Source organism: Pelodiscus sinensis, chromosome 10 (assembly GCF_049634645.1).
Source record: "Pelodiscus sinensis isolate JC-2024 chromosome 10, ASM4963464v1, whole genome shotgun sequence".
Classification (NCBI taxonomy): Eukaryota; Metazoa; Chordata; order Testudines; family Trionychidae; genus Pelodiscus; species Pelodiscus sinensis.
In genome coordinates this window covers 27,572,100-27,594,948 of record NC_134720.1, presented here as the reverse complement: position 1 = coordinate 27,594,948, position 22,849 = coordinate 27,572,100, and the positions used below count along the sequence as shown (strand labels likewise).

General features: G+C 39.0%; 1 protein-coding gene across 8 annotated transcripts in view; it reads right to left on the bottom strand.

Annotated features, from left to right (window-relative positions):
• The window catches only part of MBNL1 (muscleblind like splicing regulator 1), a 205,126-nt gene extending 182,835 nt beyond the window's left edge, over nucleotides 1-22,291 (bottom strand). The window contains exon 1 of one of the 8 annotated variants that reach the window (XM_014569966.3): nucleotides 22,022-22,291. The gene's annotated coding sequence lies outside the window, so the exon portion shown is untranslated. Of the gene's footprint in view, nucleotides 1-9,503; nucleotides 10,443-22,021 lie in introns of those variants that run through there. The other 7 variants (XM_014569964.3, XM_006115963.4, XM_006115957.4 and 4 more) reach the window with 7 other exon arrangements.
• Nucleotides 22,292-22,849: the final 558 nt, after the last annotated feature.

The window sequence follows — 22,849 nt, the reverse complement described above, 5'->3', positions numbered from 1 at the left end:
ATTTTATCAAGAGGTTAATGTACAATGAGCTCTTACAACAATAGCCAAATAAATACTTGGGCAACAGAATCTATCCTGATAGCCTAATGTACCCTAACTTCAAGGGAAGTTATACATATATACATGGTCAAAATCACTGATGTATATGCTATAGAATAATATACAGTTGAGCTGGCTGAGTTTGTTTAACTGTTGTCACACACATATGTTATATAGTAAAATGGATTCTTTTGAAAACATGAATGAACATTTCAGAGATACCTCAGAAAACAGCAAAAAAAACAAACCAACAACCCCTCCCCCACATTACCTGCCTTAATCCAAACACATTTTAAAACCACATTAGTCTATTTCTTTATTATTTAAACAAAATGTTGAATAAGGAGATGTCCACATGCTACTGATCTTTGCAGATTACTAATGGTAAAAGGAGCAGTTTGATACCAGGTCAATAACTAGTGTCTGCCATTTATTTTAATACAAAAAAACTGAAATAAAAACCTGGGAGACATGTCATGCTAAAATCCTCATCTGTTTAATATATAATCCTTTACCAATAGACATGTTGTTAAAAGTTCAATCACAAACCAAATATAACAGTAATGGACTCCACTCTTCCCCTTGCTAAATGCACAAGCTCCTATTGATGATGGCAATAAAAGAACAGACATATGCTTATGGCTTTGGTAAAAAAATCATGGCCATACTAGAAAGGAAATGTTCTTTTCATGTTGTTTCTCTTATTGAATTATTTAGAAAAACAACTTTAAAATGAGTATGTATCAATGAGAAGCATTGAGCAGTCCCCCTGGTCCCCAGGGAGCAGAAAATATGGAGACCAGCAACAAGAGCAGCCATGAAAGCATGGGGAAATTTCTTAGTCATCCCTCTATCCATTAGCATAGGATATAGCATACAAAATCCCGGATCTGAACATTGTTGACCCTGGGGCAGGGAGAGAGGATTTGAATCTGTACCTTATTATGGAAATGTTATGGCTAAGCATTATTACCTCTATAATCAGGCAAATCAAAATTCTGGATCTGAATACCTTAGTATTTTGCAATCCAATTCCTATAGCTCAGACTCCTCTCTCTAATAGGCATATAGACTTCACTACAATATCTGAGTGCATAACACATGCATAGATATAATTTCATTATGCTCTTTCCACTGACTCTTTACTCAGAAGTGTAAGAGACTGTGAGAGTGGACCTATTCTTTGATATTATACTACTGTATAATGCCACTGTGAAATAAACTGTGTAAAATTGCATCAAGCTGAACAGCTTCTAGAGATCACAGAAGATCTTATAACAAAAGAAAGGACTTTTCCCCAATTTTATCACAATGCTTTGTCCTTTGCTAACAGTAAAATTTGTTAAACATGTTAAACAATATACAAAAACAGGAACTTCATTGCATTTCATTAAACTATACCTAAGGCAAAGAAAGAACACATATTGCCTATGAAGATAATTAATATTTACTGCAAGGTCTATTTTTATGCCAATTAATATGACTATCTTGGCTTTAGCTTTTAGGAGAATGACAGTTGTAGTTTCTCCAAAGAGCTCCTAAGTAGCATCAAGAAGTGTTAAGTCTTATCCTCCTCATTATAGGTCTTTCCTGTGTTATTTATCATCTCTTTATTAACTCTCCAGAAGCAGAACTCAAGCAATAGTTATAAGCAAAATAAATAAAAGAAGAAAATGAGAGGTGTTTTAACCTGGATAGTGGTTGCTATACCCTCATACAAAACAAGAAAATATGGAGCTCTTTAAATACTCGACTTCTGGCAACACACTATACATTACATCTTGCCCACTTCTTAAATCTGTGGAATACTATTTTTTAGTTCATAAGGTTTAGTTGAATAAGGTTCTCACAGACCAATGCTCTTTGGAGAACTGTCTTAACACAGGGCTGGGGCAAGATGTGGCAAGGGGGCCAGATCCAGCATGCCTAACACTTTGATCCTGCCCGCAGACTGCATCTGGCTGCTTTCTATTTATATCCTGCTGCCTGTGCCACAGGCTTAGGCAGCAGGATCCTATTTAAATGGCTCACGGACACGGTGCTAACCCGGTAGGGGCCAGAGCCATGAGTCCTTTAAATAGCGGCTGCTAGGCAATGCTGAAGCAGTAAGGCTAGTTACTGAAAGCCCTTTGCTGTGTTTTTTCATTCAAAGCCCCAGACAATTCTGTGGGGAGGCTAGTCCCCCGCACCACCTTCTGCCCAAGGCTCTGCCCCTTCTGCAGGGGGTGGGAGGTGGAGCTGTCCCATACCACATACCAACATTCGTTAAGTGGCCCCCCCCTTCAAAAATTACTGCCCACTCCTGGTCTAACATGAAGCATTCATTTATCAACCATCAATCCCCTTTTTCCTAGAGATCAAGTTTACTTTTAAATGCTTCTACATTCCTTGGGTCTAAACTGCAAGGGAGTGAACAAGCCTTGAGACATTAATAAAAAGGATTACTGCTAACCTTCTAACCCAGACCATGTAAAGTCCCCAGGGCCTTAAAATGTATCAGTCCACTAGAAGTTCCCTGCTCTGTAGGGTGGCTTCTTATAAGGCCCTCCATTTCTTCACAAACGAGTGACATTTTTAGTGCTCATGAAAGGTATGCAAGTTGGAAAACCTTGGAGTGTGAAGCCCCCAATTTATTCACAGAACATGTACTACACAAGCCAGTAGTAGTACAGGCTGCCTCCCAAATCTATCAGTGCTGGAAGGGCTCAATATGTAAGAGATTAAAAGGAAATTCAACCTCCTTGCTGATTTGCATCGTGCCCCCCTGTACTAGGCAGAATAATGGTTAAGTTACAGCTTGATTTTTATATTAATTACTATGCAGTGAACGGCACTCGTTGTGTTATTGCCTACATCTACAAAACTGAAAAAAGTAAAAAACCATACTCAAAATAGGTTAACTGTGAGATTGTCTAGTTATGGAGGGTTTCTAATTTACCTGCGTTCCAAAGTGCTCTAAGTGAAGGGGCAGAATAAAGCAAAATTTAAAAAAAAAAAACAATTCAAACCTTTGCCTGAAATGAAAACCAAATTAAGCCTCATTGTGAGCCACAAAAGATACAATATTTTCTTTTCTTTTTCTTTTTTTTTTCCTGTTCAAGTTTCCTGAGTTTAGCTGGAAATAGGAGAGAAAACACTATAATAAGATAAGAGACTGTTGGCTTTCCATTATATGGGAGACTAAAGCTGTTGAACAGGAGGGAAAGGAATGTCTGCACTTCCCAAATGTGGTACGGCTGAGCACTATGACCTGCATGGAGGGAGATTCTGGGGATGAGTTGAGAAAAGGCAGCAATGTTGCCCCTGTGGTTACACTTGTAGTGGCCGCACTACAACAAGAACAGCTATACTGGTTCAGACCAACCATCCAAGTAACTTGTCTCCTAACAGCAGCCACTGCTAGATGCTTCAGAGTGAATAAACCAAACTGGGCAATTATCACTTGACCCACTCTTGCGGTCCAGTCACAGTTTCAGACGTATAGTGACACCTGGAGCATCAGGTTGCACCCCTGACCATTGTGACCAACAGCCATGTTGAAGAGCACAGAACCAATTACAGTTTCAACCTCTAGCACAACTTCCAAAGATTGACTGGTTGTGTGAAAAAATACTTCCTTCTGTTTTGGTTTTTTTTGGTTTTTTAAAGCAGCTGCCTATTAACTTCATAGTTAATGGTTCTTGCTATATGAAGGAGTGAATAACACTTTCTTATTCATTTTCTCGACATCATTCTTGATTTTATAGACCTCTATCATATCCCCTCTTAGTTGCCTCTTTTCCGAGATGAACAGTCCTGGTTTTTTAAATCTCTCCTTATAAGGAAGCTGTTCCATACCATTAATCATTTTTGTCACTTTTCTCTTTACATTTTCAAATTCTAATATATCTTTTTGGAGATGAGGTGAGCAGAACTGCACGCTGAATTCAAGGTGCGAATGTACTGTGATTTACTAGCATTACAGTATTTCCATAATGGTTCTTAATATTTTGTTTGTCTTTTTGCTTGCTGCTGCACATTGAGCAGATGTTTTCAAAGATCTATCCAAAATGATGCCAAGATCTCTTTCTTGAGCAGTGACAGCTAATTTAGACCCCATCATTTTGTGTGTATAATTGAGATTATGTTTTCCTATGTACATTGCTTTGCTATGTACATTGAATTTATCAATATTGAATTACATTTTGTTGTTGAGAGATCCCTTTTTAACTAACTCTTTGCAGTCAGCCTTGGACCTAACTATCTTGAGTGATTTTGTATTATCTTCAAACTTTGCTAGTTCATTCCTTACCTCCTTTTTCAGGAAAAACTAAAAAACAATGAATAGTCTAGCTAGCACCTTAAAGACTAATAAAATATGTAGATGGTATCATGAGCTTTCATGGGTACAACCCATTTCTATGAGTATACTGAAAAGCACAGACCCCAGTACTGATCTCTAGGAAACCCCTCCTCCGTTACCTTACTACGCTGTGAAAACTGACCATTTATTCCTAACATTTGTTCCTATTTTTTAACAACTTACCCATGACAGGACCCTTCATTCTACCGCATGACTCCTTATTTGGCTTCAGAGGATTTGATGAAGGACCTTGTCAAAGGGTTTCTGAAAGTCCAAGTAAATTATCTTCATTTGTCCATGTTTGTTGACCCTCTCAAAGAATGTTAATAGACTGAAAAGGCATGATTTCCCTTTACAAAACCGGGTTGATTCTTCTGCAACATATCACGTTCATCTATGTTTCTGATAATTCAGTTGTTTACTATATTTTCAACCAGTTTGCCAAGCCCTGAAATTAGGTTTACTGTCCTGTAATATCCAGAATTGCATCTGGAGCTTTTAAAAAAAAAAAAAAAAAAAAGCATCAGCCTCCTCCAATCATCTGGCACAGAGGCTGATTTTCAGAAACAGGTTACACACCTTAGTTAGTAGTTCTGAATTTTCATATCTGAGTTCCTTCCGAACCCTTAGGTGAGTACCATCTGGTGACTTATTACGCTTTAACTGATCAATTTGTTCAAAGCCTCTTATATTGACAGCTGAATCTGAGATACTTCCTCAGATTTGTCAATTAAAAAGAATAGGTCACGAGTGGAAATCTTCCTCACATCCTCTGCAGTGAAGACTGATGCAAAGAATTAATTTAGCTTCTGTGCAACAGCCTTGGCTTCCTTCAGTGCTCAATCACCCAGTGACCCCCACTGATTGTTTGGCAGGCTTCCTCCTTCTGATGTACCTAAAATAATTGCTGTTCATTGTTGTGTCTTTTGCTAGTTGCTCTTCATTTTTTTGGCTGCCTAATTATACTTTTACAGTTGCTTTGCCAGAGTTTATGCTCATTTCAATTAGCCTCAGCAGGATTTGACTTCCCATTTTTAAAAGATGTCTTTTTGTCTCCCGCTGCTTCTTTTACTCTGTTATTTAGCCATGGTGGCATTTTTTTTTGGTCCTTTGTTTTTGTGTGTATGCTTTGTTTTTTGGTTTTGTGGGGTTTTTTTGTTTTGTTTTTGGTGTACATTTAATTTGAACTTCTGTGATGGTGTTTTAAAAAAGTTTACATGCAGTTTGTGGGCATTTCAGCATGACTGTTCCTTTTAGTTTCACTTCATTTTTGTATAGTTCTCTTTTTGAATTTAAATGCTACTATGATGTACTTTACCCTTCACGGGTGTTAAATTTAATTACATTATGGTCACTATTATTAAGCAGTTCAGCTGTATTAATCTCTTGGACAAGATCCTGTGCTCCAGTTAGGACTACATCAAGAATTGCACACCTATAGAGACTGTGTCTCTTATTCCAGACAAGAAGAGGGTCTTAGCAGCCATACTGAGTCACAGATTCCAGGGCCAGAAGGGAACATTCTAATAATCTAGTCCACTGTTTCTTAAACTTTTTAAGACCAAGGAACACCAAACAATAATTTTTTTTTATGAGGAACACCAAGGATTTTTTGTTGAGCAAAGGTCGGGGGGAAAGTTATTGAGGAAAAAAATGGGTCGGGGGGAAGTTGAAAGAAAGAAAGAAAGAAAGAAAGAAAGAAAGAAAGAAAGAAAGAAAGAAAGAAAGAAAGAAAGAAAGAAAGAAAGAAAGAAAGAAAGAAAGAAAGGGTCACCTGCCCCTTTAAGGGTGGCCATTTTGAATTCTGTTGTTCTCCGCGGCACACTAGTGTGCCACGGAACACAGTTTAAGAAACTCTGATCTAGTCCAACCTCCTATATAACAAAGGCCAAAGAACTTCCTCAGAAAGAACAATTTCTACCTCAAACTTGCATTTCCCTATGCCTCATCTGTGGATGAGGATTTGGGGTTTTTCCTGGGTTAGACTCCTACATAATTCTCTTCCCCTGTACTCATCTGTTTCTGAGTACAACCAATCATCCTAAACAACTCTACTCCTGAAGACCCTCTTCTGCCATGCAGACTAAATGATTATAATGATAGCTTTATTTATTCAATAAACAAAGTAGGTGAAGTCTAATAAAGATTCTCCCTTACCCACCATGTCTCCCCAACATCTGGGCACCAACACAGCCACAGAGCACACAAATGTATCTGTTGTTCCACTTTCTTCTAACCTGTCTAAGTTTGTCTTTCTGCTCTTAGACTGGAAGCTCCTAGGGGAAGGGATCAAGCTTTGTTATCTGTGTCTGTCTACCAAGTGTCCAGCCCATTGTAGATGTTACCATAAAAATAAACAAATAAATAACAATCACAAAAACATTTCATTTAGATTGTGTGTGTGCTGGGCAAAGGGAGAAGCTTGACACTTTCTAAAAAAATGGATAGTGTCTAGTCTTGCTTACACTGAAATCAGGAGCTCTGCTATTGGTTTAAATGACAGCAGAAACAGTTTTTCATTGTATACAGTGTAGTTTTCACTGTCACTTACAAAAACTATAGGGATTGTCAGACTGTGTCATACCAAAAGAAATGCTAGTGCTGGACCCTACCTCTGACAGTGGCCAGTATCACATGGAAAATGCAAATAAAACCCAAAATTGAATTCTATGCAGTATCCTGCTTATAAGTCAAGTTTCTTCCTAACCCTAAAAATAGGACTTTTTTTCTATCAAATGTAGCTGTGTTATGTCCTCATCATCCACATAAGTATCTAACTTCCTTCTGAATTCTACGTATCTCTTGGCCTCACTCATACCTTGCAGTAATAAGTTCCATGGGTTAATTATTCTTGTGTGAAACATTTCCTTTTATCAATTTTGCCATTTCAATTATTGTCTCTTATTGTGTTACTAGTAAAGAAAACCCTATTTACCTTCCCTATTTCATTCATTATTTTATATTGTGTCATTCTTATTAATCTTCCATCTAAAGTAAACATTCTGAATCTTTTCACTCTCTCCTCATGCAGAAGTCTTTCTATGCTTCCAATCATTTGTCTCTCTTGCTTCTGTTACATGTTTTTGGGTTAAAGTGGCCAGGACCAGATACATTATTCCTTGTGAAAGTGCCTCTAACACAGAATACCTTTATAATATTTCTATTCTGTTATTTATACAACCTAATACTTTGTTTTATCTTTTGACCATCACTGTATATTAAACAAAAGGTTTTTATTCAAAGGTTGTCCCCAGTAACCTTCAGGTCTCTAGCCAAAGTCATTATGGTTAATCTATAACCTCATAAAGTGTATGAATGTCTCAAATTATTCCTTTCAACTTACATTTAACAATACTGAATTTCATCTGGCATGTCACCTAGATTCAAAATCCTTCTTAAGTTTTTCACCCTCTTCTCTAGTATTTCCTAAATTGTGTCATCTGCAGACTTTGTACCTTTATGGTTCACTACCTTTTCCAAGCCATTAATAATATATTTAACTATCGTAAACCTAGCATGTAACCTTGAAACAAGCAATGGCTTACCTTTTGCCATGTTGAAAACTAAGTATTTATTACTACTCTGGGTTCTACCTTTTAGGTTGCTCCTCATCTGCGGCAGTACTTTCCCTCCCACCCCATGACTGTGTGATTTCCTTAGTAGCCCTTGAGATATGTCAAAGATATTTTTGAAGGGCCTGATAAATTATAACAGCTGATTTTCCTTTATGCATAATGTTGGCAACAAATACTACACTAATAGATAATCTAGAAATATCTTGAATAGTCTACTACTTACTTTTCAATAGATATTATAATTGTATACGTACACATACACACGTATATATTATGATCAGAACATACATAAATATGCATGTATTTAAATACAATCCACATGCTGAATTTAACATAAGCACACACTCTATATCTTAATATGCTGTTGTATGCAAATAATGTGCACTTGTATACCTATATACCTACACACAGTTACTGAACTTTTCAGCTATTCCTACCATTTCAGTTTTGGTAGACAAAATGAAGAACGTAACTGTTCAATTTGCAATTTAGAAGCACCATTATTTTCAATGGGATTTGAAGAGTTTCAAAGTATAAGTTGGTTCCGTTAGATTTTATATATCCAAATGACAGTAAACTAGTTGGGAGGTAAAACACTGAACAAAATCAAAATATTTGCTTATGATGTTGTGGTGCTGATTTTAACAAATTCCAGCCCATTAAAGGAAAATAAGACTTATCTTCTTCTTTGAAGGAAAACCAAAACCAAAGTATTTTAAGTTTATTTCACACTTAGTGAATGATAGTATGCAAACCCAACTTCAGTTCCTAGACACCAGTATACACACTCACTTTTCTTACAGTTTGAGTGACGCACCACAAAACAAAATGAATAAATAAATAAATAAATAAATAAAAAGAACTTCTTAGGCAAGCTGTCCTCCACCCTGCAAACTTGGCAAAAGCCATACTGTACTGAAATACAGCGCTCTCCATATAAGGAAACGCAGCTAAACATGTCATGCGTAATTTATGTGCAGTAGGCAGAGAATTAACCTTTCACTGCACACATTTGGCCCACTGGAAAACCGAGCGAGATTGCAGATTGAGATGCGATGCGAATTTTCCCTCTGAATAAATTCTTTGCCAGTGTTTACGAGCCTCTGCGACTCGATCTAGGGTTCCCTCCAAACAAGGCGCATTAAGCCAGTATGACGCTTTATATGCACCTGTGTTTGTTTGTTTTTTTCCTGCTGCTTCTCCTTCCCCCGTCGCCTTCCGCCCACCCTTTTCTTTTTGCGAAGACTGCGAAAACCCTGCGATCTTGACAGAGCGTGCAAAGCACTAACAGGAAGCGCCTGCTTTAAGCAGAAGTGCAACTGCGACCTACCGCTTTCTTTTTAGCTAGAGATGGTGAGTGATATGAAACCACCCCCTGTGGAAACCCAGCCCCTGGCTGATAAACTGCAAGTCAGTGAAAGCCTAAACTCACTTCCTCATTCAGCCATCTAGATTTTTGCACCCTGAAAATAAACACACGAGGACAGACAGACGGACTCGTTAAAAAGAGCCAGGCAGGCAGGCAGACTGTGGAAATGGAAACTTACCTCTCACATTTTTTTCCAGAGGCAAGCAGACTGTGGACAGAATGCCCAAGGCATTGTGGGATTCATTCTTGCAAGATGACAAAGATTAGAAATGGAGCCTGACAGTCCCCTGTCACAGGAGCATTCTGACAGCCACAACTCGCTCAGCTGCAGTGAAAGACTGTTGCATATAGCTGTGCAGACTCTTATCTCTAATGTCTGGTTTCCGCTGCTGCCTGCACTGCCCCTCCCCCATTCAGCAAAACCTACCAGGAAGCACGGGGCGAACTGGTCGAGCCTTAAGAATGCACTAGGGGGAGGGAGGGGGGAGGAATCTTTTCATGCTACTGCAGCGTTTTGCCTTCGTGAAACTCCAAGTACCGACACAAATGCAAAACCGTAGGCAACTGAAAAATTGTAGACGGGTGAGACAGACACAACAATGTGGTATAAAATGTATCTGAGTAAAAATCAACCCCTGAAAGCTAGTGGTGGTATATCCCAGCTTATATGTTAAACATCATAACCTCTGAACTAGAGTGAAAATATGACACATGCACACTACTGTTTTTCTGGACTGTTTGTTCAGACAATGAGTGAATCCTTTAAAAAAAAAGATTCTGAAAGACAAAGTGACGATCAGGCTGCAAGAATGCAAAAAATAACCAAGCAAGTAGACTTTATGCGGCTTAGTAAAGTGCTGCTGCTTTAAAATTCTCTGTGTACAGTGTACCAATGGGATTAGTTAAGCACAGGCACCCTGTCTGCAAAATACTGTCTTTCTGTGACAACCAATTGGCTACAGCTCTGCAAATTTCCAGGAAATGTATATATGAATTGCCACTAGAAGTATGCAACACTTTTGCACAAATAATGTAAAATATTCCTAACCTTAAAGATTCTAGAAACAACAACAACAATCTTTAAAAATAGCAGGTGCTGTATCCTTTTTTACTAGGTCTCGGGAACATTTCAATTAATTTTGCATGGCTCCCAAGATTTATGGTTTGTTTCAATAATTACACACTTAGCCTTATTGTATTCCACAATACACACCAACTCATAATGTGTTCCAGGATCCAATAATAATTCTGAAGGAAAAGGAAGGGGAAAAACCTCCTGCTAAAAGCCTAATTTCTGCCTTAAATGATCAGACATAAATTTTGCTTTGACCTGAAATTTTTAATTAGGTTTGTACTTAGGTTTTTAAAATGTTATGTTGATCATTGTGGGTGTTAACCTTTCTTCCTCCCTGACAACTTAGCAATGTGATTCTAATTAGATAAAAACCACATTTCTTTCCATATTCACTGAAACAGGGCAAATGATCACCCCCACTCTAGAACTAGGGTCAAAGAGACTGCAAGTGAGTTTTTGTTTTTCCACTAAGAGTTCTTTTGATCCTTCCTCAGTGTGAATAAAGAGCACTGCATATGCTACTGTTTCTGGGCCACTAGATCCTATCTAGGTGTTCCCAGAGTTCCTGAAGAGAACAAGTGCAGGTAATATTGAAATAGGGAGCAGCACATTAGATATGGGAAAAAATAAGTTCTGTGGTGATGATGCATGAATGACATTGTAGAGTAACTCTATATACAAGTTTCAATATATTGCACCTAAATTTCAGGAAATAGTGCAGCTGTTCCACTTCTCCATTCAAGAGTAAGTTGAATAATGAAAGCAACTTACTCTTCTAATATTGTATTTGAAACACTTCCTGAAATTAAAAAACTATTAATTTCATGAATATCGCAATTTGACTATTTATAACAGAAAGAGCAAGGCGCTGACATGGCAATCTATGTGGCTGGTCCCTGCTCTGTGTAGAGCCCTGCTGACTTAATCAGATCTCCATATTTGCACAAGAATTTGTGTGAATAGATCACGGTATTTCTTACTGCAGAATTAGTTTGACTACACCACCAGAGAATCAAATTATTGCAAAACAAAAAAACCCAAAACCCTACACCTTCATTCTTAACCATTAACAATGGGAGAAACAAATAACCCCTGCCACAGCTGTCGACTAAATACCTTCAGGATTCCTGCAATACTTAGGCTGGCTACGTCTACGCTGGAATGTTCTCACGCAAAAACTCTTTTGTGGAAGAGTTCTTCTGCAAAAACTGTTCCAGAAGAGAGCATCTAAACTGGCATGCGCTTTTGCGCAAGAGATGTGCTTTTGCACAAGAGAATCCATGCCAGTGTAGGTGCTCTCTTGCTCAAGAAAGCTCTGGTGGCCACTTTAACCATATGGCTTTCTTGCGCAAGAAATTCATGTTGCCTGTCTTCATTGGCCTTTTCTGGAAGAGCTCTTCCACAAGAGGGCTTATTCCTGAGAGGGAGCATCAGAGTTCTGGCACAAGAAACCCTGATTTTATACATTAGAATGTCAGTGTACTTGCGCAAGAACACGTGACCAGTGTAGACAGGCCGCAAGTTTTTGCGCAAGAGCGGCTGCTTTTGCGCAAGATCACGCCAGTGTAGACAAGCCAAGGTGTCCAAATGGAACTTAAACCTCACCAGATAATTAGTCTCCTTTTGAATCTTTTAAAACTTTCTGTACTTATACAAAGTCAGACCTTATTTAGCCCCAAGAGGTTTAATAAACAATGACAACATTCTAGTTCACAAAGCTGTGTACTGCCACGTTTTACCAACGCATAATAAAGGTCCAACCCTTGAAGTGAGTAGGAGATTTGCCATTGACTTTAATGAGGCTAGCATTTCTCCCAGAGAGGTAAGTATAAGTGGCTTGTGCAGTATTACACATATTGTATGTGGCATATACAAATGTGCAAATGACCATGGAGTCAATTTTTAGATATAAAAGTCTACTTTAGGGCACCCAGCGCCACACTTGAATGCTCACATCAAGACTTTAGTATATCTACACTGCAAGCACTACAGCCACACAGCTGTGGCACTGCAGCTATACTATAGTGGTGCACTGCAGACAATGGAAGGTTTTTTTCCCCTCCATCACTGTAAACAAATCTACCCCTCAAAAGGTGGTAGTTCAGTAGAATTATTCTATTGACCTATCTGCATGCTCCGGTCATCTGAAGAAGTGGGCTATACCCACAAACGCGCATGATACCATCTACATGTTTTGTTAGTCTCTAAAGTGCTACCAGACCATTTGATGTTTTTTACTAGGATTTAGGTCAGCTTAACTGTGTCTCTCACCCAGTTCCCACCTGAGTGATGTAATCAGGTCTAACTAGGTTTTAGGTGTAGATCAGCCCTTAAGAAGTATTGCATGCATTTTTAAGTATATATTTTAAAACAAAAATTCCCTATTTCTCCCAACTTTCAAACTTAATTTCTACTTGCCCCCATTGGGAACAATTTAGAAAACTTTTACCTTATAGCCAGTATAGTAACATTTTCTGTATTTCTGCAGTCTCTATCACTCAACTAAATGGTAGGCCAATTAGTCAAGGACAAAAAGCAGAGTCAGAGTGCAGAGACCTTTAATACTGATACTTCCTTAGGAATCTTTACCATTCAGGGATTTAAAAATCAGCAGGGCCATTTTAAGATCCACTTTAGGCCTGCTCCTACTTCTAAAAAAGTCTATGGTATATCTGGCAATGAGCAAAATCAGGTCCTACCTAGTGAGGGATTTTTAGAGGATTTTCAGAGAGGGTTTTTTTCTGTTTTTATAAAAACAGAATACAAATATCCCATAATGATTTAAATGCATAAACTTATATAAAGCAGTGCTTCAGCAAAGCACTTAGCAGATGCACATAAAGTTAAGTGCTTTTTGATTTTCTATATTTCAGAATCTTTGCATAGTTAATCATATAATTAAAGCATTTACATTTTGTTTTACAATTACTAAATGCTATTTAATTTGTCTTTAAATTTCCATTTTGAAGGAAACTGTTTAGATACAAAATATACACTGCCTGTGAGTGTATTATTGTATTAGAACAGTCTTTGTAGCAATCCAAGGGTGCATTTATACAGCAAAGTTATTTCAGAATAACAGCTGTTATTCCGCAAAAACTATGCGAGCCTCTACATAGCAAATTCCGTTATTTTGAAATAATTTCAAAATAACAGATGGCTTATTCTGACTTCTGTAAACCTCATTCTATGATGAATAATACCTATTCCAAAATATATATTTCGAAATAAGGTGTGTGTAGACTCTCCACTTCTGCTATTTCAAAATAGCCCCTCACCAGTGCCATTCTAAGTTAATCCTCCTGGGGCTCTAAATCAAGATACATTAGAGAAGCCTACAAGTCTACATTAGGGAAGCCTGCCTCGGATTAATTTTGAGGCTTCCCTGAAGTGCAGATGTGCTATTTCAAAATAAGCTATTTTGGAATAACTATTCCAGATTTTTCCAAAATAACTATGCAGTGTAGACGTAGCCCAATTGCACAAGAAGGGGAGAAGAGATGCTTTATAAGTAAACTTTTTATGTATATTTGGCTATGGTAAAATTTTAGAAAAAGATTAGAATTTGATTTCTTAAAGGTTGTTTCAGTAAATAAAGAAAAATAGAACAAAAACTGTCAATGATGCATTTAAATTATAAACCTCAAAAATGAGTAATATCACACAGCAGAACTTATACTGTAATATTCTGAGACTGCAGCAATGTCTATTTTTGGCAGACCCCCTCTCCCCACACACACACACACACACAAAGTTGCTTAAAGGCAATTTTTTCTAGTTTTGCTGATTTAAGTTATTAACAGTCCTTGATATAATTTTAGGTAAAGCGGGCCAGGTCCTTAGGTCTGACTGAAGGTTCAGGTCATTACATTATTATAACATGTAGTGAGTATGTTTCCACATTTCCCCCTGAATTTTTGAATGCCTTTTATTACCTTTTATTGTACCAGTCAGTCTATCCTCTTTTTATTTGGAAGATTTGATAAGTAGCTCTCTGAATGACTATGATATCAGAATCATATGATGTTTGATTATTATTATTCTGTATTTTGATCAGGCCTCTATTCTTACTCTTATGAATTTTAACCCTATACTAGATTCTGTTGACTTGAAATGGTTGGTTACCACAGCAACACACTCAGCTGGTTGCTGTTACCAGTCCTGGATCATGCAGTGGTGCCCTGATGAATTCCTTTCTCAAAGCAATCTTCAAGGTTCAAACCATACATTTATTTTCATCTCTGTCCCTTTTCTTCAGAAAGGAGCTCCAGTGGCCAATTTTTTGGTCTTAGATACGGGTATTAATATTCCTATTGTTTTGCTTGAGGAAAAAATGAAGTGAGTCCAGAGTTGTCACCTATGAACTATCCATGGATAAATCATAACAAAAATAGAGATTAGAACAAAGTACCCATAGGACAGTGGTTCTCAAAGTGTGGTCCACGACCATCTTGTAGATGGGCTGCAGGCTCAGGGCTCGTATCCCTCCATAGTGAGGAACCTGGGGTTGCAGGGCCAGCACCAGCTTCCTGCTGCAGCGGGGGAAGCCCCAAGCCTCACAGGCCAGATCATGCGCTGCCGCTCCCTATGCCCCCTGGCTTGGGGAACAGCAGCAGAGGAAATTGCTCACCTCCTGCTCGCATTGGCCAGAATCCCAACCAATGAGAGCAGTGGAGGGCATTGAGTGCCCCTCATCTCCTTCATGCCAGAGCCTGCACCTCCATTGCCCTCACACATACACCCTCCTAGTGAGACCCCTCACACCCACCCTGCTCCTGCACCCCACCTCCTGTGCCACCTAGAGCCTAGAGGGTTTCTACAAAATCTATTATCCCCAGCAGAGCTAATCTTGCCTGAGGGAGAAGGAATCTCAGTCAGGAGTCACATAAGTGAGTGTTTGAGGGTGGGGGGGTCTTAGGTTTTTTTTTGTGGGGAGAGAGGTTGCTTCTATTTTTGTGTGGCCCCATCTGATTTTTCTATGGATAAGCAGTCCCTGACCCAAAAAAGGGTTCCCACCCCGTCATAAATAAAGACGATGTTGAAACCTTTTGTTTTGGATATAAATGAGTATTTTACTTTATTTAAAATGAAGTTTGGTAAACTAACACGATAAAGATAAAGCACTTAACCTATTTAATTATTTCGATTAATAGTATTTATTTTCTTACCGGTTATATATGCCCCCTTATGTTATAGCTGCATATTTATGTTTTTATGCTCCAGTAGCCTAATCTGAATAATTTAGTATTTAAGCTATTTAGAGATAAGTGAAGGCATTTTGTCATCATGGGTGGTTTGCTGGAAAGATTTGTGTTGAGCAGGGTGGGCCATGGGCCAGAAAGTTTGACAACCATTGCCATAGTGCATAGTCAGAATATTAGTGTTCAAGCTTTGAAAGTCTACAGCAATCTCATTTTGATTTACCCGTTACTGATGATATTGATACCTCACTTTTCTACCAAATGAGCTGGAGAAGCTGACTCCTTTGTTTTGTAGGACATCTAGAACTTCCTCACCTCAACCTTGCCTCTATTTGAGCATCAGCATTCCTCATTCTGCTCAGTGCTGGTTATATCTCAGATCCAACTGATCTGGACATATTTTCCTACAACCTTATAAATTGAAAAGAAAAGTTCCTCTCATAGTAACTCAGCAGCCGTTTAATAAAATTTTGATTTATTTGCATATCTTAACCTTTGATGACTTCTTGAAATATCTAAAATCATTGCATTTGCTTTTTTCTTTGATTAAATTAGCAGGAGTTGGTGGTACTGTTTTCTCTCAGCTGTGTTCAATATGTTGTCTCCTTATTTTCCCATATATTCCTTGTTCAATTACATGCTTCAGTTTTGATTAATAATTCTGTTGTATTGATTCTCACAGACCAATAACACGATCTGTTCAACCAATCCTATCGCCTTCTGCTCTGTTAAGGATTTGATTTCTGTTGTAGGTCCTGTCACTAATACTGATAATTCATCTTTGCTTCTTTCCATGAGATTTTGTGTGTACTAGTTTACTCCTTTTGACAGGTTGCAAGGGTATAACCCAGCAGTTCCCAATCACCAGTTTGCAGACTTGTGCTGATCCACAAACTACTGGCTGCTGGGCCACCAGGGCTGTCAAAGCTCAAGCCGGCTGTTCGCAGTGACTCAGCTCCGGCAGCCATGGTGGTCAAGGCGGCAGCAGAGCAGGAGATGCCTCCCCCCCTCCTCCCTCCACACTTGGGGTAGGAAGGCGCAAAGGGGAAAGGAGCGCACATACCACCAACGGCTGCTCCCTCTACCTGCGCGGCTGCTTTTGCCAGTGGTGGTGCTGGAGCTGAGGTTGTGGCAGGAGGAGGTAGAGCAGGAAGCACCTTCCTCCCCCGCTCTGTTATGGCGGCTGGCCAGGGCTATGCACTCCCCCACTCCCACCCATGGGGGCACAAAACATGCTTGGGGAGGGAGAGGGCACAAAGGAGGAGGGCCGCTCCTCCACTCATGCGGCAGTAACAGCCACACTCCCTAGAAGGGGCAACATCGCTCTGAGGAGTGCGGGGGTGGGGTGGGGACAAAGGGCAAAGGGGTGTTGGGTCAGGGCGTGGTGGGGTCACAGGCCAAGAGGATGCTGGCATGGGCTGTAGGGATGGGGTCAAAGGGTGTTAGTTACTGGGGAACAAGGGGTTGGGTTGGGTCAAGGCAGACAGTAACATTTTATTTGCACATTTGCATATTCATTATTTGCAAATGTGCGAATAAAATGATACCGGTCCGCCAAAAGTTTGTGAATGGTTTTGCTGGTCAGTGGCATAAAAAAGGTTGGCATAACCAGATCCTTGGTGAACAAGGAATCAGCCTCAGTTTAATTCCCTTTCACCGGTGCTCTGGTGAAGGTTTATCAGAGCAGCTACTTGGAAGCTTCTTGCTTCAGCTACCCCAGACTAACACGGCTACATTTCTATCACTATTCTACTTGGAAGCAGACTGCTTTCAGAAAGGTCAGGCACTACACAAAGGGATCCTAGAACTTAAATGCTAAGTTGAGGAGTTTTCTGTTCCTTTCTGTTTATTTAATGCCCTTGTTATAAAAGCTGACATAATTATTTGAGGAAAAATCCTTACTGACTGAATGCTTCCGTCCTGACCGTATATTTTCTAACTAAGTCAAAACAGCTGTTTACCTCTCTACTCATGTGTCTTTTCACTCACTCCTCTTTAATGCCTCATGACAACTAACCACCTCCTTTGTATCGTTCTTCCACTCCTGTCTCTGCGTCTACATCAGTGCACTCCTGCAAACTTGCTCCATCCCCGCAACTGAGGCAATTCACCATCCTGTAACTCTTTCTTACCGCAAGATTCTTTACAATTCACTTTACCCAGATGGCCCATAAATTCCAGTCCTCACCTTAAGAGTTGTGAACAAAACAGTCATCAGAACACCTACAAGAAAACCAAAGGTCTCCCAAATAAAAAACATGGCAACAAGTCACTTGATGAGCTTGGCCAAGTGCTTTGCTTTTGGCTGCAGCTCATTTCCCATATGTACATCGTATATTTAAGATTATAAACTTGGAGGCAGAGAACTTGTTTTTATATTTATCTGTACAGCACATGTCATTCAGTAGGTTTTATATAAATATTAAATAATAATACAGATACAACAGTTAATACAATTAAAAACACTGGCTGTGAATGCCTTGATAGTCTCCTGGCAGGATTTTTACAGTGAACTTGTTCTTCCAGTTTAGTTTTTATTACAGCCTGGTATGGGAACACATAACTTACCTAATTTTTAATTCCTTATTTTTTAACCCAGCAACAGAATAGCATCTTTTAGCGTATATAACCTGCGGGTTATACACGTTTTTACAACCCTCCCCCCGTGGGGTATACATGATCACAGGGTATACAAGTTTATTTTTACTCGCCTGCGCTGCGGTCTCCGTTCCCCCTGCTCGGAGGAGGGTGGGTTGCGCCTGGCTGTGACTGCGCGGAGCCTGGGTGTGAGTGCGGCTCCCCTCCTGCAGGCTGGCCAGCTCGCTTGCATTAGGCTCTACATTCCCCCTGCTGACAGCAGGTATGTGCAATTACCTTAAAGTAGCGTATATAACCCTCAGGTTATACATGTCCACAGGTTCTCTAAAACTTTTTTTACTCATTCAGGAAAAACCGTGAGTTATGCATGTGTGCGGGTTATACACGAGTGCGGGTTATATACACTAATTTACAGTTCTAGGAACTTTAGGAAGAGCAGTTATGAAGCAGGTTCCTGCTCCTAAGATACTAGATATTCTAAATGTCTCATTGCCCAATGGTATAAGAATCCCCTATTATTACCTAAGGTCAGGCCCACCAACAAGGGGGAGCAACTGTCCTGGGGCCCGGTGATACAAAAGGCCCAGAGCTCCCAGCTGATATCACCACTAGTGCAACAGCAGCCACAGCCCTAAGCCCTTTAAAACACTGCTGGAGTGCTATGCAGCACGTTCCGGGCAGCCCTGAGGACTGCCTGAGGAAGGTGCAGCCCTCTCCAGGTGGCACTGAGGGTTGCCTATCCCCACTCCCACCCCTTTGGGGGAGCAGATCAGCCCCCCTGCAGCTTGCCCAGGGGCCCAGTGAGGATGTCGGACCCATTGTCTAAGATAGGTGTGAAATAAAATGTGGATATGAGATCACATCCCTTGCAGAAGAGGAAATATTATAGTGAACCTGCTGGCTCAGTACAGTAGACTTCCGATAATCCGGAACCTATGGGACCTAGGTGGTGCCGGATTATCAAATATGCCGGACTATCAGGAGGTACTATAAGCTGGTTATATATATATACTGTATACATTATATACTGTTTATAAAGTGTTCTTAACCCTTTTTATTGTACATACTGTATACAGTATACTGTAATGTTTTAGTTTTTTTAAGCCTTTTTTACCCTTTTTGCGCAGTTCAGCTGCTGCCGCTGTTACCTTGTGACTCATTTTTTGCAGAAGCTCACTCACTAGGCTCTTGCCATTTTGATGCTGGACTATCAGGAGTGCCAGACTATTGGAGTTTTACTGTACTCACTAACCACTTTCTCCCACCCCTAGTCTCACCTAATCAACTTTAAAGTGATCTCAAGGGAAAAGATTGAGCCACAATTCATTCTGGGAAGAGCATAATATTAGGGAACAAGATAAAAATGCATTTCAGTATTCTCTTTGTAACTTCAAATTTCTCTCAACAATTGTAGAAAAAAGAACTCATTCGTGCACAATTTGGTAATGTCTATTGCAGAAGTACTATATATATATATATATATATATATGATATTTAGATTTTTGGCTCAGGAATTCATGTCTTCAGAAAAGCTGCATGTTTTCTGTCAGAAAATTGTAAACTTTAGTGCATAAAGCAATCCTTCTGATTTTTTGAAAACATGTCTCAACATTCCTTTTTTCAAAACTGTATCATACAAGCAGTCATGGGTGTAGCCTTGTGATGGTTTATATGCAATAGCTGGGCCTCTCTATGGCATAAAATCAGAAATTAGTAGCAAAGCTTCCCTACAAATCCTGGCTATTTCTAATACTTTATATATATATACACACACGTATAAATGAATATATACACACGCACTCAGTGGTGGACAAATTCTGCTACTCTTCCTTGCATCTTGTTGAATTTTATTGCGCAAGGAGTCTTACTGAGATTCCTTCAATACAGTTTCTTTTACTTCTGGGGATTCCGTTTCCCATGACTTTCTGGAGCACAGGAGACCTCTGTCTCTTGAGGTCATGCTCAGGATAACCCTCCCTGGTTTAGCTCAAAAGCTTTGTTTACTGATAATATGTAAAGTAAACCAGTATTCTTTTGTCTAGGACAGACTTATTGATCATCTTTATCTAGGATAGCCTATTTGGTCTTCAACATGTTCTAGTAGCATGAATGATACAGAGGAAATTCCTAACTTCACATACAGTGTTAACAATTGTAGTTTAATATAGTGTTATTAATTATATTAATAACCAGAGTATTATTAATGCAGCATATTGCATGTTTTGTACAAATCACAATGATATTTTGTGTTCACAAAAATCAACATACAGCCTGTTCTAATTTGCCATTATTTGTCAGACTTTGTTGAAGCAGAGTATACAAGTTACTAAAAATCCAAACTAAAAGTTTCATGATCCTTGCTAAGCTATTTGTCCAACTCTCATAATTTCTCATAAGTTCTTTATTGATTTCACAGAAAGAAACCCCTAAAACATTTAAAAATTGTTAGTACAGTGTGAATGCTTTAATGAAGAACGTCTGTTCCTAGGTTTTGACAACAAATTCTGTAGTTTTATAGGTTGGACTACAGAATTAAAAGAGATTTCTAGTTCTTTGCGAGTTATCACAATACGCATTTTAATAAAGCAAATACAAATCTTTCAACTTTCACTTACACTGTACTATGCTTTTTTGGAAGACCTGTGCAAACGGTAATTTTTTTAAAATAATCAAATATTTATCTTTGTGTCCACTAGTTTACACACATATAAATAAGCCAAGTGCATAATTATGATATACTCTATGTACCACCTGTGAAGGTGGTTTCTTTATTATTCTTTAATTAGTAATAGAATTCTGCTGTCAGAAACGGGCAGGGGTCTACTTTCATTTAATTTGACTTCTGATCTCGAGTAGTACAGGAGTTCAGCCCAGGTGGACTCTGACTTCATTCCAACTCGGTATTTAATCATCAAACACCACTGGGACATTCATTGGCAATGAAATATTTCATACCAGAAAGCCAGGAGCTCAGGTTCCAGGGGATTAATGTCTTTTTATTTTATAGTACATTTTACAAATGCACTTGGAACAATATCTACATTTCACATCAGCTCCTGCTCCTCTTATTCCTGACAGTTAATCTTGGGGTCAACAGGAACGGTGAGCAGAATTTAGCCCCCTTATGAACAGGAGGAATAAAATAACCCTACAATAATACCTAAAGGCAGCTGTGCTCTCATCCTAAATATAAAACTATATTCCAAATACTACTACAGTATTAAATAGTAAAAGTGGAAAACTATTGTGAAAAAGTCAGCACACCAATTTAAACACATCAGAACACTTACTTAGAGTTACAGAGATGTAAGAGAAAAGGGAGACAAAAATAATGCCCAGTGAAAAAGCCACCTAAATGGTTTCTTGTTTGTTTGTTTGAAGCCGGGATCCTTCAGTCAGATCATACAGTGCCCGTCTAGAACCCCAAAAGGACTCTGTGTAGGTGCAGTGACCAGTTTGAAGGAATCCACAAGAGTAGGACTTCATTTTCAAATTGTGTTTGGAAAATATAATTTCAACTTGTGTTTGGAAAATATAATTTCAACACATTATCCACCAGTACTAATCTAAAAATGAACATACGCTTTAGTGATAGTTTTCACACCAAAAAAAAGTTTCCTTGCAAAATGGAGAGTCCCAATTTCCTGTCTCTGTAATAAAATATTATTTAAATCTTCAGTCATTCAATATAAATCACCAAGATAAAAAATAACAAAGTTCCAATGAAACAGTCCAGCTTCCAGAATAACTTACTAGATAGTTTTACATATTTCTAATGTCAACTTACACAATCAAACAAGTAGGAGAAACTTCAGTTCTTACCTGTTCTGCCTCAAGTGTAGGTTTGGTGTTAAAACTGCTTAAGTAATACGGTGACACAGCCGCCGCCACCACCTTGAAGAGCTCTGTTCTGCTGTATACTCTGGGCTAATTACAACATTCTTTCTTCGCAGTAGAAGGATGGTGGCCTAACTAAAGGGGAAATAGTGAAAGGCCAGAATAATTATGCTTTCCAAACCCTATAGGTTTAAGAATGTGAAATAAGCGAATCACATTAGCATACAGTAGTAACCATGGCAACAGGCTGTGGTTTGCATATGTATTTTTAAAGAACCAAAAATTACTTCCACCTATTAAAAAAAAGACATGAGAGGAAGTACTTTTGTATTTCAAGCCACATCCCTAATTGAAGCAACTACTGTAACTTACCATCTTCAGCTCACATTAAAAGAATGAACTATTGGTTCTATGTTTTAAAATCTACCAATTAAAAGTGTTCAGCATAAGGCCTAACTGCTAATCTGACAACTGACATCTGGTGTAAAAGATAGACTGGCCCTGCCTGGCAAGACGATCTACAAGTTCCTGGAAACTTGGTGGTGGTGGTGGCGGGGGGAGGGGTTGTTTGTTTTTTGTTCTTAGGTCTTATACTTCCTTCCTTCTGAAGACTTGTCTGTTAGCAACCGATAAAGCCTCACAAAACTGAAACTCCTACTATCTGCAACCCTGCTTCAGCCACCAACATCACAGGGCAGGTGCAAAGTCTTAAATATGACAGACTTTTGTAGGCAAGATATAGTAAAACCTCCTTTGTTATTTGTATTACAGCTACTACAGTCTTTGGGCTTCCTGCACACGACAGCTTACTTC